Genomic DNA, 17,981 nt, shown 5'->3' on the forward strand with positions numbered 1-17,981 from the left:
TAGCCATGCTAACCCAGCAACAGAGGGAATACCAGAGGGCAGAGTAGCACTGTGCTATTCACAGACATGGCTAACAGAGCTAACCTCAGACACCAACGCCACATTGGAAGAGCTTCACCTGCTGTGAGCAGACAGGATCCAGGAGACAGAGACTGAACAGACTTGTTTTCTTGATTGCTGCTGTGACTTCCAATTTCGTTGTACTTGTTACAATGACAATTAAGTTCTATTCTATTCTAAAGCAGCTCATTGTTTTTAAGAGGAAAGGATTCTCTGACCCAAATCTGTCGTCCTGTTTAACCCATCCTGTTAACCTATGTGGGCCAATCAGCTATGGTTTTACTACCATCATTTCAATGACTGGCTTCCTGAAGGTTTTAAATATTTCAAACTCAATCAAACACTAGTTTTTATCAAATATGAGTCATGCTTTGATGTAAAATTAACAGTCCCTGGGTTCTTTAAATAATCCATCCTGCTTTGGGATTATCCCTGAACTGAGGGTGACTCTTAATTTAAAGTCTGGACTGTAGATTAAAACAGAAATGGAGTGATGCTGGGTTTATTATCAGTGACTCAGCATGTTTCATTTAGACCACATTACTCCCAAACTTTTCTCTATCTATCATCATGAATAGGATAAGTCAGACAACTTCACTAAAATGTCATTAGGATTGATGTTTTGACACTTTTTATGACCGCGATGATGACTATACTGGTCATGAAAATAACCAATCTGTTTGAATAATATGTACAAAACTATCCTGTTTTAAAATCAAAGAAACATACATTTGTTAGCATACTGGTGACTACTTTGAATTAAATGCAGAACCAAACAAAAACAGAGAAAGCATGTCGTACTCATGCGGTTACATAATGTGTAGCACTCTGTGGTGGCAGGGGCTCTGGACACGGACCAGCCAGTCTGTTGGGCTGTGAGCAGAGTCTGTCCCTTCCTTTGTATCAGTCCTGCTCAGTGTTCTTTTGGCAGCCTTTACGTGTTGACTCAGTTTAATATTTTAACACACGGCTACAGAAAAAGAGTCCTCTCGTATAGGGAAAAGGTTCATATGCTGACTGCTAGCTACTCATTAAATCTTAGCAGAGGTTGGTGCCAACGCAACTGTACATAAACATTAAACACAAGCACGTCCCAGCCAGAGAAAGTCAAGATCAGCAATAAAAACATGTTCCTGTTTGTTATTGTGTTAATGTGATCTTAAAAGACTCAAAGGCATCAAATCTGTTATTGAAGACCTTTTAACTTTATATATAGCAGCTATAAAACTGATCCATGATTTATAAAAAGGAACAACTCTTGAGATTGGCTGGTGTTAATCCTCCCTGCTGGGGGATAATGCTATTAAATATTTTGCAAATCCTTTAATGATGGCCATTAACAGATGCTTTGAATGCAGCTACAGTTTTTTTGGTGGTGGTGTCCTTTTTTTATATTTTAAAAACAAGTATCAAATTAAAATGTGTGATGTTGACATAATATGTGGTAGGGGTGTGAAAAAAATCATTGTACGATATCAGGATTTTTTGTTTGACAGTATCAAAATCGGGAGTCTTTGTCAAAATACTATTATTTTGTAATTTAAATTCTTCATTTCAGTCTTTGTTTATAAACTACATTGGGAAAAGTTACCGCTTTTCTCCAGCAGAGGGCAAAATATTTCTCTATGACTCACATAATGTGCATATTGAGGGAAAATATGGCTCCCGTTATAGTCTGTAGACATTGTCATCATCATTTAACTTATTCACATGGTCTGGTGTAAAAAAGCAAACTAAAAATCGCAAAAATCATGAATGGAATAGAATAGAATAGCAAAAATATATTTATTATTTAATTATTTCAAATTAACAATTATTATTATTTATTTAATTTTATTATTATTATTATTATTGATTATTATTATTTACAATTAATTATTTTTACTTAATTATTTTTTTACAAATTTATTTTTTTCATAAATAAATTTTAATTTATTTATTTTATAAATAAATTTAATTTTTTTTATTAATTTATTATGAAATTTATTTATTTTATAAATAAATATCAAAGAATCACAATTTAAAAGAAATTGGCACCCTAGAAATAGTAATAGAGAATAGAAAATACTTTATTTATCCCCGAGGAGAAATTCAGATAATAGAATAGAATCACGAGAATAGCATATTGTCCAAGCCCTAACATGCGGGCAAAGACTCAAACCGTGAGGTAAACTTGTGTTAGAGTAATCTCATGATGAGACAACACAATGGGTTAAAAAAGTGAAATGAGAACTTGGTGAGATCAGCATGTCAACTTGTGACATCACTAGTTGGTGAAGCGCCTTACAAGAACATCTGTGTCATTTTGGAAATAAAAGCACATCTTTGTTGCATGGTAACAGTAAAGGGGGATTCCGGAATGCTGGATTCCGGAATGCCAGAGTGGGCCTTAAAGAGACAGTAGCAGAAATCAGAGGTTTCACCCCTCTTTAATAACTAACATGGACAGAATTACCATTAAAAGACTACAACAGATGTCTTAGAGTGCCACCTTTTTTTATTACTCATGCATAAGAAAATTAATCTGTGATGAAGAGTTAACTGTTTTCTCACAATACATCTTCTTCAGCAGAGAGTGGAGGGTGTTTTTCTGCTTTTCTCCAGTTTTCATGGACTACACTTCCCTTTTCTAGACAGCTAGTTAGTATAATTCCCTGTTTCCTGTTATGTCCCTCTATGGTTGACTAATTGGGAAAATGCTATCAAGATGACAGAATTTATGTTACGACCATTTCTGTTGAAAATCAGTCTTTTTGTCAGTATGGAATCCTGGCTTTTGTAACTACTTGTGAGGAAATAAATTTGAATAGTTTTTAAAACATATTAATTATCATTCGTTCTCCTTCGAGCACCAGTTTTTCACTAATAATTCATCCAAATACACCTTATTCAGACCAGCACACTGAGCCAATCACAGTTCACCATGACAACTAATACTGTGTTGACCTATAAAGCATCCCCAGCAGCCAGATACACTCCTGCAGGGTGAGACCAGATATGAATTCACTGTGAGCCAGCGTCAATCTGATTACTGTCATTTTCCATTTTCAGACTGCTCTGGGAAATAATCCCAGACTGGCTGCTCGGGTGAACGGAACACCCACACACACACCCACACACACACAGACAAAGCATCATGGGTAATACGGGACCATGCACCGGATGTTACCTCTGCTGTCTAACCTTTTTGACTTTTCATTTCTATTCTTTTAGTATTACTCCTGCTGTTAATGGCTCTGCTGATTTCAGGGTTAGTTTCACTGCACCGCCGTCTATCTTCTTTCACAGATCAGGATTTGGATTTGAATACGTCAAAGGTTTGATAACAGGAAGACAGAGAAGAAGATATCTGTGGCTTAAGAAAGGATTTAAGTGGATCATATCTGGGAAGTTTTAAAAAGAGGGTGACCAATCTCAGAAGCACTTCTGCAACTTTTCAACTTAACATCCTAATAGAAGCTGCAGTTGTAGCACAGGTTATTGGAATACCTAAGTATCACAAATTCAATGCAAATACAAGAACAAGTATTTTGAATGTAAATTAGGGATGGACGATAATATGGGTTAGTTATCAGTATCGGCCAAAACTCCAGTATGATAAACCAATAAAACAATGGGCTGAAGCTGGAGATATTTTTTGCACTTATTGTGATTTTGTTTGCACAGTTCAGATTGCGTAGTCCCATATTTGGCTCCTGTTTTAAGTACAACTTGGATTTAAACAGCAGTCTGTAAAAAACATGTATCTACTCCAGGTACATTTACCACTTTACCACACATTTTTTTTAAGAAGAGCATCATCTAGCTTTCAAGTATGGTTTATCTTTTGGAATTTTTTGTTTGATAAGAAAATTTTCATAAATAAATGTACAGTTTCAAGAGTTTACAGTTACAGTTTACATTTTCATTTAGCAGACGCTTTTGTCCAAAGCGACATACAACACAAGCAAGAATTTAGACAGAAGGAAAACCTTAGTTAGTGGGACAACAGTGCTACAAGTTATTCAGCTGCAGGTGCTGCCATTAAATGCAATTTTTTTTGCTGCAACAGTATACCTCAATCGTCGACAAAATTCAGTAGTAGTGCGGAAAAATCATAAGAGCTGAGTCTTATGGTGCGGCCACACAAAACGCGAATTTGCGGCGCGATTACATAGAAAGTCAATGCAAAGACGCGTTTAGCCGCCGATTCGCCTCGGGCGGCGCGCGGTGTGTGTTTGGCGCGGCACGTTTGGAGCGTTCACGCGTTTGGGCGGTAGACGCAAATTAGCTCAAGTTCAAATTATTCCCCCACGACGTCATTGTTTTGACGACGTTGGGGGGCAACTGCCGCCTGCTCCAGCTCCAGCTCCGCTGGAGGATGGAGGAGAAAACAATCTGTGCGGTGTGTTATCATCCAGAGTTATACAATACGACGTGTGTACTCTACAGAGACTGTGAAAAAAGGAGCAGGCTTGGTTGAAAGTCTCTGAGGAGACAGGTTTTGAAGGTAAGTTCTTAAAACATTCGTTCCCAGCTGGATCTGCCTGCAGGGTTCATCACTGAGTCCGACTGTGTTTTCCTCAGTGGAGTTTTGAGCCTGATAGAGAGGAGGAAAGAGCTGGGCAGGGGCAGAGCCAGGGAAAAGATGGAAGTTCTCTGCAGTCCTCTCTTTCCTCCACCCCTTCATTATCCCCAGGGAAACCTCCGGGAACATAGGTCGGGGGGTCGGAGGTTCGGGGGATCGAGGATGAGATCGCAAGGAACAGCCAGGCAGGGCTGGTGGATTACCAGGGAGAGGCAGCAGGCATTGATTGTGATCTCCAAAGCTTTCACACACTCTCCTGTCATGCTTTGGAAACCACAGCTCATTGTTTTTCAGCTGCTCTTTTGGGCTTTCGGTCTTTAAATGAACGAGCTCTCTACTCCGCATGCGCAGTACCGCGCTAACGCGCGTTCGCCCCTCAGCTCAGGCGTTCACGCGACGCGTGACAGGCCATTCGCGCGAGTAAATTTGCGTATTTGCGTTTGGTGTGGCCGCGGCATTAGACCTACTGACTCATTCTACCCCTGAGGACAAAGAGGAGAAGGCTCAGATTAAGGGCCTAAGTGTTCCCTAAACAGATGAGTTTTCAGACATCTCTTAAAAGTAGAAAGGGACTCTGCGGATCGTATAGAGTTAGGTAATTCATTCCACCATTTTGGCACAAAAGGGGAGAAGAGTCTGGCTAGAGATTTGGAGCCGCATTCGGCTAGGAGCACCAGGCTTCTTTAACAAGCAGAGCGTAGTGGGCAAGAGGGAGTGTAGACCTGGATGAAGGACCCCAGGTAGGCAGGAGCCGTTCTTGTCAATGTTTTGTAAGCCAGAAGAAGAGCTCTGAATTTGACTCTAGCTACTACTGGAAGCTAGATTAACAGCTAGGTGCAATGTGTTCAAGTATATATTTTTCTTATTTTGCACAAGAAATGAATATTAAACCAGAAAAGCACTCAGAGAGCGCAGACCTCCGCCAAGCATTTTGTGATTGTCACCAACACTTTAGTCCCACTTTAATGTTATACTCCCTTTCAGCAGACTGTCTGCTACAATTTGGTGTTAGTTGCAGGTTTGTGCGATAATTTGTTTCCTGACAGTGTTGAAAATTATGACGACCCAGTAAATATTTCATAACCCAGATCTTAGTATCCAGAATATTGCAAAGACCTGGATCATACTTTTACATCTGTCAGAAATTATGGTGACCTTGTCTTGTATTGTTTTTCAAAGCAATCCAACTATTTATGGTGGAGTTATATACACATATGGTGAAAACAGCCCTGTCTCACAATGATAAAGAATCCTTTAAAAAAGTCCTCGTACCAGACAGTGATCCGGATCACCTCCAAAATTTAATCACATCTTCCTTATCACATTTTGAACATTTCCTGAAAATTTCATCAAGATCTGTCCGTTACTTTTTGAGTTACTAACAAATGTGATAAGAGTATGCACCATAATACAGTACGCTACTTCCAATACAGAAGACAGTTGACGATCTCTGCAATTATGTGCGCAGAAAAAATATCAGTATCGACTACATGAGTTGTTAAATATCAGCATAAAAATCCAATGTCCCTCTAAAAGCAACATGATACTTCAATATAAACACAAAGAAACCATTAAAATAAGAAGTACTTAGCCGTTACCTTAACCTTCTACGAGTGGCTCCTCTGAGAAGAAATAACCGGTTGATAAAACTGAGGACTGACTTATACGAGCTTACACAAGACGTTTCTACTGTTATGCCAGGAAGGGTTTAAAGAAGAGGATCTTAAAAAAAGCTGTTACAGTATTACTTTAAGGTCTTAATGAGCACGGCAAGCTGGCGATCTGATTCAGTATCATCAAAATGTAGAGCCAAACTGTATTTATCTCAGGAAGCTTAAAAATGTGTGTGATGAATGAAAGGAGCAGGCTGTGGATGCTTGAAGAGGAATAAACACTGCTGATGGAGCGAAGTCTGAGTCAACTCTTGTTTTTCCTCTTTCCCATACTCTTTATGTAACAATGTCTTCAGTTCTGGGCATCACCGATCAATAAAGCTTTCTCAGGTCACTAGAGATGTCTGCCATAGAGGATGTTATCTGCCTTTTCTTCACTAATGAGAAAGAAACATTTGAAAAACATGATCGTTGATTTGCAGTTTTGCTGAAACAAGCAGTCTAACATCAGGGATGGTTACTGGTTACTCACCTAGCATTACTTATCAAAGGTTAGGCAGAAAACAGACAAATCAATAAAGTAAAGACATTTAGTAGATTTAGTGTTGACTCAGTCCTGGTAGTGGAGGTATTTAGCTCTACCTGCTGCATGTGCCACAACAACCGTTAGCTAATCGCTAAATCTGCTTCTCTGTCATTTGATGCTAGTTAAAGCACAGACTGTATAAAAAGATGTAGTCTTAATGACGTCACCCATTTTTTTCTGATGTTGAGTTTTGAAGCCTCTTATCAATTGGTGCCATATTGGAAATGCTGGACTCAAGCTAACATCATTTGCATTAGGATGAGGTTAAAGAGGCGGGTCTTTAGCCTTTTCACAGATAGCTACAGGATAGCCACCTGCCAGTCAAGTCAGTCATGACCTTATATGGGCAAAAAACATTAATTTCCAGGCTGTAATTAGTTTAATAATTTTAAAAATCAGCTTTATTTTGTCAGGTGTATTTGTGGAATCTCAAAGAAGTGCAGTTTTAAGCACTTCCAACAGTTGAAGGTTGGCGTTACAGAGTCACATTAAATCAGATAAAGCCTTTATTCAAGCCTTGAAAATCACTAAGGTTCCCCTCATTTATAATGACATTGAGATATAAAGGTAAAAGCCTAACTGTAGCCACCAGGTGTCTCAAAATGGTACCAGTGCTGAAGGTAAAAAGAACTGCAGTTCCTTCAATGACCACTTGAGGCTGGCTACCAAGGCAAAGGAATCCCCATTAACCCTTGTTCATTCTAAGTCTTTCTCACTGATCTTCTGTCTGTGCAAAATGCTGACACGTTAGCGTGTAAACTTTGTTTATGTTCAGATCCTACTGGTAAACAATGGGGCTAAAATATTAGCCTTGGTTAGCGTGCTAATTTGGCAAGCTAAAAAACATAGATATTTTTACACTGGATCTTGTACAGCACGCCTAGCTATGGCTGAGAGCAGGTAAGAGCATTTTTAGGAATGCTACCCATACATTATCCCTTAACAGAATATACAACAACCTTTAAGTTAAATTTAATATCTTTTAATACCTTTTTTACTACCTACAGATTTTTTTAATCAGGACACTGAGTTGCAAGTGTTAATTAGCGAACTTTCTAATGTTTACCCAGATTTTGAAATATATCACTACACACAACCGAATGGATTTAGAGACTCACTGGTGTTGCTGATATCACTTCACAAACTGACATCCACTACCTAACCTGGTAAACTGCTATTATTTGAGTCTAACATAAACATGTGCTATAAGCCTAATATGAACTTGCCTGTGCAAGCTATTAAATACTGGGTTTTCCACAGCACTGGGTGCACCCTCAGGGCAACATCCGGTCAGTAAAAATGAAGCCTGTGCGGAAGTGCTAAAAGTCGCTGTTCATTGAGAATCTGCTTGAGGCTGGCTGCAGAAAGACTAGAAGTCATGTACACACCCAGCCATAAAAACAGACTTTTACAGCATTAAAAAGCACATTTACAGCCGGGTACAAAAAACGGCTTGGGTCTTAAACGCTGATTTCACTATCGGCACACACTGTGCGGTGAGTGAATTATTTCTATCCCTACGGTCGCCTTGTAGCTGCTCGAAGAAAAACGATCAGCTGGCATCATAGCAAATGTGGCTGCGTCCACGGATTGGCTTCATTTCACGGTTTCAGGAACAGACGGGTGACGTCGCGAGGCTACGTTAATGTTTTATACAGTCTATGGGTGCACCCAGCTGACAGAAAACTTGCATTTTCTCATTATGATCATTTTTGAGATGCCAATGACCACTGATTGTGGTGTCACCAAAGAGCCTACAATGTTAAGACTTCAGGAGTGAGAGAAGAACTTATGGTTATGAGCCAAGATACTCTCACATTTAAACAAACTAACGCAAACTTTGTCAGAAAGAATCCCAATCAGAATAGGACACTTCACAGTCTGAAAAAATAATTCCATAAAAAAACATTTAATGGCCTTGAATTTGGCACCTTTGATTTTCCACCTTTTAATACTTTAAACACTAGGCACCCTGCTTAAAAATACCCACCAAGGAAGCACAGATGGCCTAGCAGGCTAGGTCGCGCTCCATGAGGTCTGCTCTCGTGCGGGCGGCCTGGGTTTGAATCCAGCTTGTGCATCCTGCTCTATTCACTGTCCTCTCCACTCTGATTAAATGCATAAAAAGCCCCTAAAACACAGCTTCACTTCATCTCTAGTTGATATGATGATCTAAACTATGGCAACAGCCATCATTTGGCTTTAAAACCTCTCCTCAGAAAGCAAGGAGTAATGCAACAGAGGCTATGTTCATGTTTCATACAGTCTATGATAAAAGCACTCAGTAAAAACATCTCACACTGATGTGGAGTGGTTTGGTTTCACCTTCATCTGTCCAAGAGAAATGAGAGTGTCTTCCCTGAGAGTCTGTTGCAGATAACCCCACATTCAGAGCACAGAGGCTAAATGCTTTCAGGGAGAGCCCGCGGGACTTGAGGCATTAGTGAGATTGGTGGGATCCAGTGGTGGACTTCTCAGATGATTAATGAAGCTGATGGGAAGACAGGGATCTGACACACTATCCTCTGTTATGTTGGGGCTATCATGAAAGAAAAATCTCCAACTTCCAGACAAAACATAAAACATTGCAGCGTCACAGATATTTCCTCCTAAAACAGCTGCTTATGAAAAGATTCAGCCACAGAGCAGTCTGCTAAAACAATACAGAGCTCAAAGTTGCTGAAAAGCGTAAGACTGCTGACAGCAGCGGCCCCTGTCTCTTACAGCACCCTGGCACTGTGACCCACTTCTGACTCCTCAGACATCAAAATTTGGGAGCAAGTGCTGGGTTTTCCAGACAGTCTCGCAGAGCGTGGTGCAGCCTGCAGGCTTGAGTTTGATGTTATCCTGAGGTCTGCAGACATGAAGATATGTTACAGTCTCTTTGATGATAATCTGCACTGCCAGGGAAAGCTGCATGTTGCAGCATTTTACATCATTTCTTGCTAAATGTGCCTGATTTGAATCACCATTCAGCAGTTTAAGCTGTGTAAGGAGCTGTTAAAATGCATCACTCATTAATGTAGAGTGTGTAAGAGTTGAGATTGGACACAAGTGAGCTGCTTTTTCCGTCAGCAAGAGGCCGAAGGGTTATGTAGTTTTTCTTCCCCGAAATATATTTTTCAATCTCGAGCCAACACTTTCTATATCACGGCCTTACCATCTGTCAACACACAACACAGTCACAAACACACAAGCAACTGCCTCAGGTCAGAGTCAGGATGGAGGGAAAAATAAGCTTTCTTTTGGGGATCGTGATATGAGTTTTAAAAAGCCTCTTGGAAAAGTTTTCAGGTTAGCGAGGTGACACAACTTACCTACCGCTAAGATGTGAAAGACAAAGGAGTGTTCTCAGCTGAACCAACAGCTTTCACTTCATGACATTAATGTATGAAGTCCCAATCATTTTTAATGGCTTGATATTGATCCCCCAAGGGTAAGTTGATTTTTCATCTCTGTATTTTTTGTTCATACACACACACAGGCTCAAAGAAGTAAAGTAGAAATAAAAGTACCAGTCTGCAAACCTACTGTAGTTAAAGTAGGAGTAGGGGAACTTCAAAAAAAGTCAGTCAGATATCAGCTCCAAATAATGTCAGAACAGATAAGATTTTATAAATATCAATGCCCTTATCGATTCTGCTTATCGATCCAATTCGTTATCAATCCCCGTATCAATTCCTCCTGTAAATAAGTAAATGGATATCTCTGGATGTAAATATCTAGGAATTAGTAAAGCAGCTCTCTCTTCTTTGTCTGTTTCTTGTAATTTTTTTTGTCTCTTTTTCATCATCTTTGTATTTGGAGTGGATCATTACTTTGTATGGCTCATTTGATGGTTATGGACACCAAACTTTTTGTGTCTTCAGTGATATTTTTACTACTTTTTCTCCTGTGTTTGTCTGGAGATCCTACATGTAACCATGGCTGCATTGTTTACATGTGAAATCCGCTGTTAGCAGCCTGTAGCATGTCAATGCTAACTGGTGCAAGGCCTGATGTCTACCCACAAGATGAGGAGAAGGAGGTGAGGACGACGTGCTGGTTCTACACATTGGACACGACATGGACCTGTCCTTCCATCCATCGTTATTGGGCACATAAGATCTATCTCCAATAAGATGGACGAGCTACCCATGCAAACCCAGCAACAGAGGGAATACCAGAGGGCAGAGTAGCATCATGCTATTCACAGACATGGCTAACAGAGCTAACATCAGACACCAACGCCACATTGGAAGAGCTTCACCTGCTGTGAGCAGACAGGATCCAGGAGACAGAGACTGAACAGAGTGCTGAAGAAGCTCAGTCCTGGACCCTGTGGAGGTGGAGGCTGGCTGACTGGACAATGATGGACAAGCTGTCAGCATCTATTTTCTTATGGACCTTTTTGCACTTTCTATACACTTTCTTACTTTAGTTTTCTTGATAATTGCTGTGACTTCAATTCGTTGTACTTGTTGCAATGACAAAGTTCTATTCTATTCTATTGATATACTGTTTTGTTGTTGACTCAAGTACGCCATCTAGTGTCTAGAAGTGCTTATAGCATTACACTGAGTTGTTTGGAACCTTGCCGTAGTTATGAAGCCAGCCTAACCATGCAGAGCAGATGGACCTGCCTGATTCAGCTTCTGAAATCCTGCAGATCCATCTCGCCAGGCTCCATTGACCAACAAATTCACTCGGCTAAATTCTGACCGGCCCAATCAGCCCAACCCGAGAAGAGAGGCGGGAGCTGCGGAAGTGACCAGCAGATGTGACATCAGCAGACTTTCATACTTGTCAGCAGTCGTTTAACGCCATTATCACAGCTGTTTCTCGTGTTCCTGTGGTTGTTCATCTATTGTTTCTGAGCAGCAGCGCACATAAGCTACGTCCCCTAAATACAAAGAGCTGCTACCCAGATGGACTAGTAAAATATTTCCGTGGCAGATATTTGAAACTGTTCGTCTGGCGTGTCAGGTTAAAGCTAGCAATGAGCCTGCTCGTAACTTTTCTTTCATTTACCTGTGAGTGTTTTGACATTTGGAGTTCCCAGTATTTTTTTTAACAAAGAGTAACTGAGATATGGGATGAAAGTTGAAATTCTATTCTGAAGCCTAAGTTTTACGTCTTGTATGCTAACTGCTAGCATATCAATGCAACTTTCCATATACGTTAGCATCAAGCTAATGCCACTTAGTCTATATCATTTTTGGTAAATAAGGAGATTTAACTATTTAAGATCAAAATCCTGAATCAGAGTTTTCTTGGGGAACGTTAGCTAACTGCTAAGCTAAGATGGCTGCAGCAGACTAGTCAACGTAAGGCCCGGAGCTCCGGCCCAGAGTAAAGAATCAATATAGGGAATTGTTTAGCATAAAGGCTAACGATGTCGATGGATTGAAACATTTCTTGTAGATTCAGGAACTGGTTTTTATACCCATCTCTGCTACAAATGCTCAGATTTTTCACAGAAGTAGAGTTAGCTGTAGTCTTTGACGCAATATTGGGTGAGAAAAAATAATATTTCACTGATCTGGGAGATGAAATGCTGATACAGATAATCTTCAAAACGCTAAACATTGCCCACAGCCAAAGCAAACAAATGGTTAAGAAATGTTATAGAGAGTTAAAAAGAAAAAATACACACACTGAACTCCATCGTTGATTTCCTCTTCTCTTTACGGCGCATGAAATCAAAGTTCTACTCTAATACTTCACCAACACAGTCAGATGTGATCTCAAATGCCCAACACACAGACATCTTCATCTTTTTGTAATTTCCTGCACAAAGTACCTTTAATGTCAGGACCACTTTCCCTTTATGCTAATCCCTGTTACGTAATCCAGTGAGCATAAGATCGTCAAAGTGATGCCAGAACTGCTCTAACGTCAATGAGCAACTTCAGTTTAATCAGTCTGGGATCTGGTCGTGATGTAAGATGGTTCAAAGTGCCATCCCATCAGCTGTGCACTCTCCTCCTCTCTGCTTGTTTTGGGATTATGTTTCTTATTTCAGTCCAAAAAGGCTTCTAATCTCTCTGTCAGAGGGCAAATTACCAACAAACAGATCTACAAGGAATCAAAGCAGGAGAGCGCAGCGTTATCAACAGTTTACGCTGTTTTAGTAAATCACTGTTTGTCTCAGTATGATCTAACAGACTCACTGGTTCAGACTGCGTTTATGTAATACAACCGTCCACTCTCAATCCCATTTACTTTTATACAGCATAAGATCTAATGATATTAGAGATCCTTTTTGAAGCATTACCTTATTGTGCAGACCAGCAGAAATCCAGGTTAAAGCTCAGGAAACAACAGATTACAGGAATGAGACGGACTGACGACAGGAGCAGTTACACGTAGTGGAGTGATATTTATATCTGTGACATTTAGTCCCATCAGCGTCTAATGCACCTTAAAATAGAGGAGTATAATCAATGAACTGATCTGACACCAATATAGATTAAGGATGCGTCAGATGAATATTTGAATAAGCATTTAATAACAAAGAATTTTACAGCTTATGTATCTTTATCTCATCCTGAACAAGTATTTCTTAAGTCGAATCAAACTGTGGTTGGGGGGATCCGAAAGATGTTTGCTTTCCAAAGGAGGAACAATGAAAGAAGTTTAGAGCGACTATATTTTCATAGTGAGAATAAAAATGAAAAAACAATAAGCGGTGAAAGTAATCCATTTAAAGGTTAAATATCACATTAGTTTGCTGTATCCATATTTTGTCACACTCTCTGCCCTGCCTGACTGTTTTAAAAAGAGGATAAAGACATTTCTTTTTGCCAACCCTGATGCTTTTAGGATTGTCTGTAACATGAAACGGTTTTCAGTTGTCTTTATTGATTAATTGTTTGTTTTTTTTTTAATAATTTTTTTATTGGCCCCTTTTATCTTTTCGATTTACTTACTTCCTGCTTTTTTTGTTTTTTGTTTTTTATTTTTTAACAAAACTGTAGCACTTTGAGATCTTTTGGTGAAATGGGCTTTATAATAAAATGCACTAATATTTATTATCACTATTTATTTTTACACTCCGCCGAACTAATATCTTGTTTTTTTTATATTATTGTATCTGGAATTTATTGGTTTTGCTTCTATTAATCCATTTTATTCCTTGTCTGCTTGTCTTATTTGTTTTTTTTACTGTTGCTGTTCATTTTTACCTGTAATTACTGTACATTGTGAAGCACTTTGTTACTTGTATTGAAAAATGCTATACAAATAAAGTATTATTATTATTATCATTATTATTATTATCAATATTTCATTTCATTTCATTTTATTCAGTCATGTCAACACCAAATATTGTACACAATATTGACATTTCACACAAAATAACTGAAAGGCATAGGCAGAAGCAGACTGCTTATAAAGGGCTGTCCTTTGTAATGAACTTTGTAGGCAACCAACCTCCAGACGAGCAAAGAAACAACAATACTGATTATAAATCAAACTTAAAAGCTTCAAATATAGCTTTACAAACCATTTTCTTAAAAACCAAAAAAGACTGACATGTTTTTACATTTATACTGGCATCATTACAGAATTTAACTCCAATGATGGAGACATATCTCCTTTTCATACCTTTTTTTGCTTTTTGTACACTAGATTTGCAATATATTCAGACAAAGTGCCATCAGTTATGTTACTGTGCCAAAGAAAAGAGAAATTTCACGTCACCCAAAGTTGATCCAAAACATAATCATCCCTCTCTATGATCCAGAGGAGGTGAGTCGTACAAGAAATTGTTTCTGTTTGTGTATTTTTTCTAATTATCGTAACATTTTGCTAATTATTTTTGGAGGAGTATCATCCACTTCCACACCATCCTCACACAGGAAGCAGGCGGGATTACCATCTCCCTCGTCCCTCCTCTTCTCTGTCCTTAGATGCTGATACTTTTTTATCTTAAATTATGTTTATCTTGATGTGTTTTCTGTTTTCTTATAAATGCACCTTGTATATCCTATTCTGTATGTAGTAGTAGCTACTTGCTAGTTGCTGCATCGGTAGCAATTAATGGAGATCCAATGAAATAAAGGAAATAAGGGAAATGTAAAATACTGATAATACTTAAAATAACAGAAATGTAATAATTCCAAATCACCTGACATCAGAAAGGAAACAGATGTAGAAGAATGAGCTGCTGAAGTCTAAGTTTTGGATCAATACCAGAGGATGAAAGAACATTATCAGAACATCTCTGGTGACAGTTTGCAGTTATGCAGATAAGACTTGATGACAGGTGGATATATACAGTCAGTCTTAACTGAAATCAAAAGTACATGTTGATGTCAGAAAATGGATAAAATAAAATGTTCTTGAGAATTTAATCGTCTTCAGTCACTGTGTATCTTCAGTGTATTTGCTTTACTTTGCACCATCGATGTCTCCTATTGAACAGCTCCCCTTTCGCACAATAATCCATAACCTATTAACCAGAGGCCAGTCACTAGCCTACATCTCTCCTGACCTTAAAACCAAAGTGTGACAAATACCTTCATGTGTGTATAAATCAGGCCAGTGTAACACCCCGAGGCAGCAGCAGGCTCCAGACCTGATGCCTCAGCCTGGATCCGGGCCCTGCCTGTGGAACACTGTGGACTGAGCATCCTCCTGCCACATCACTGCAGCATCCTTCAAAACATGACCACTTATATGTGATGACCTGTCAGGCAGAAAACTGCACACACTGCAGAGCATACATACTGAAGAGGACGGCCATCTGGAGGAAGCTGGAGCTCGGGCATCAACAGCTGAGAGCTTCACTGCACCACATGAGTAAAAGCTGCAGGGATACACACATGCATGACGCTCAGTGTGCGTAAAATGGCCCTGCATGGCGGTGAAAAGCTCCATCCTCGTCATCTTCGAGGAGGTTGTTCGCGTAGGCCGAGCTCTGCCACTTCCGACATACGAGCTAATAAAGCTACGAGCTCAAATGAGAGGATTTCAGACGGTTTTCACTCACATACTCGGCTGCTTCATCTCTCCCTGCAATGTTACGTTTTGGTTTTAACGCGGAAGCGAAATAAAACGAGTCTAGTTCGCGTCTTGCATCTTTGCTGAGATGATCAACCTGACTCGGACCAGCAGGCCCGCTAGTCCCAGTAACTCCCAGTTCAGACGGTGATAAACCCAGTTAGGACGGCTTTCATTCACATTTCCTCCCCCCTTACCTCAGAATCGATCCTCGTCGTGTGTGGAGTCTTATTCCGCGAGAATCTGCGTCCATGTCATGCTCCTTTTGCAGGTAAGACTTCTCCCCCTCCGCTTCGATCTCAGCATCAGCAGCAGCTCGTACAATGAAGCAGTGATGGCCGGTGGTGATGATGCTGGGAGCCCCGCCCTCCTCCCCGTGCAGCCAGAATGAGCTCACTGGTTTCCAGCGCAGCCGCCGGCTCCGAGTGCCGCCGCAGTCCACCAGGATACACCGCACGGAGACTCTGACACACAACAGGAAACGACAGTTTAGATCTCCAAAACCTCCTAAACGACCCATTAAAAGAAAATAAACTGTCTTTATCTATTAAATATATGGGTAATATTCAATTAGTTATAAGACTAATGGGAAATAATTGGTGATATATTGTTTTTGTTTGTATTTATTATATTTTAGATCATTGTTTTATCGAGATGGTTTGCCCCTGAGGTCATAAAAAGATAAAGGCAATGAAAGGACTTTATACGTGATCTTGAATTAATTTTTATATGCTAAATCTTAGTATTCAGGTATGTTTTTTTTTCCCGAGAAAAACACGAAATCATATAAGGCAGCAGTGGCGTGCACAGATTTTTGAAGGGCAGGGGGCCAAAGAACAAAGAACAAAAATAAAAGATAAAATAAATGAATAAATAAGTAAAAAGAAAAAAGGAAAGAAACAGAAAAGAAAAAGCAAAAAAAAGGAAAAAAATACAAAAACAAAACAAAATTAAAAATAAAGACAAACAGACCCCCCCCCCCATAAATAAATAAATAAATAAATTAATGAATAAAATTAAGTATTAATAATAAAAAAGAAAAAAATTAAATAAAAATGTACAGCATGATCTCACCAGACCCTGTAGTCTCCCAGCATTACCTAGTGGTCCACTATGACTATGAGTAAATTATGAGATAAACGAAAAAACAAAACAAATAATAAAAAATACAAAAACAAAAAATTAAAAAACAAACAGACAATAAATACATGAAATTTAATGATTAAAAAATAAATTATATATATATATATATATATATATATATATATATATATATATATATATATATATATATATATATATATATATATATATATATATATATATATATATATATATATATATATATATATATATATATATATATATATATATATATATATAAATATATTTCTTTTTTTAATAATTCATAAAAAATGTACAGCATTATCTCACCAAACCCTGTAGTCTCCCAGCATCCCCTAGTGGTCCACCTGACCATGAATGAATTATAAGATAAACAAAAACAAAACAAACAATAAAGACAAAGTCTAAAAAAAAAATAATAATAATCACAAAAAATAAAACACACAGAACAAAAATAAATAAATACATGAATAAACAAAGTTTAATTAAATTAGAAAAATGAATAAAATAATAATAATAATAATAATAATAATAATAATAATAATAATAATAATAATAATAATAAAACAAAAATGCACAGCATGCTTTTACAAGACCCTGTTGATTGCCAGCATCCCTTAGTGGTCCACCATGACCAGGAGTAAATTATAAGATAAACAAATAAGAAAACAAACAAAAAAGAAAAAGTCCAAAGAAGAAAAACACAAAAACAAAACAAAAAAAAAATAAAAAAATAAAAAAACAGACCCCCTCCCCAAATAATTAAATTTATAAATAAAGTTAAATTAAATTAGAAAAATGAATCAATTAAAAGAGATGAGATGATGAGGAGATGTATAAGCCAGAGCAGAAACCTGAGCACTGGATATGGACAGTGAGCTGGCTGTTACAGTAGTCTAACCTGCTGGAGACAAACGAATGGATTAATCTTTCTGAGTCAGGTTTAGACACTACTATGATTTTGGCAATATTTCCAGGCAATTTTTGTCACTGTGCCAAAGAAAAAAAGAAATTTAATGTCACCCAAAGTACAGAGATGTGTGTA

General features: G+C 38.4%; 1 protein-coding gene across 2 annotated transcripts in view; it reads right to left on the reverse strand.

The window, feature by feature from the left end:
* jakmip2 (janus kinase and microtubule interacting protein 2) overlaps positions 1-16,179 on the reverse strand; it is a 41,094-nt gene extending 24,915 nt beyond the window's left edge. Inside the window, exon 1 of one of the 2 annotated variants that reach the window (XM_074671505.1) lies at positions 16,009-16,179. The gene's annotated coding sequence lies outside the window, so the exon portion shown is untranslated. The remainder of the gene's footprint in view (positions 1-16,008) is intronic. The other variant, XM_074671504.1, reaches the window with a different exon arrangement.
* Between the last annotated feature and the right edge of the window lie 1,802 nt (positions 16,180-17,981).

Source organism: Halichoeres trimaculatus, unplaced genomic scaffold (genome assembly GCF_033239565.1).
Source record: "Halichoeres trimaculatus isolate MK-OKI-2021-1 unplaced genomic scaffold, fHalTri1.1 fHalTri1_scaffold_6, whole genome shotgun sequence".
NCBI classification, from domain to species: domain Eukaryota; kingdom Metazoa; phylum Chordata; class Actinopteri; order Labriformes; family Labridae; genus Halichoeres; species Halichoeres trimaculatus.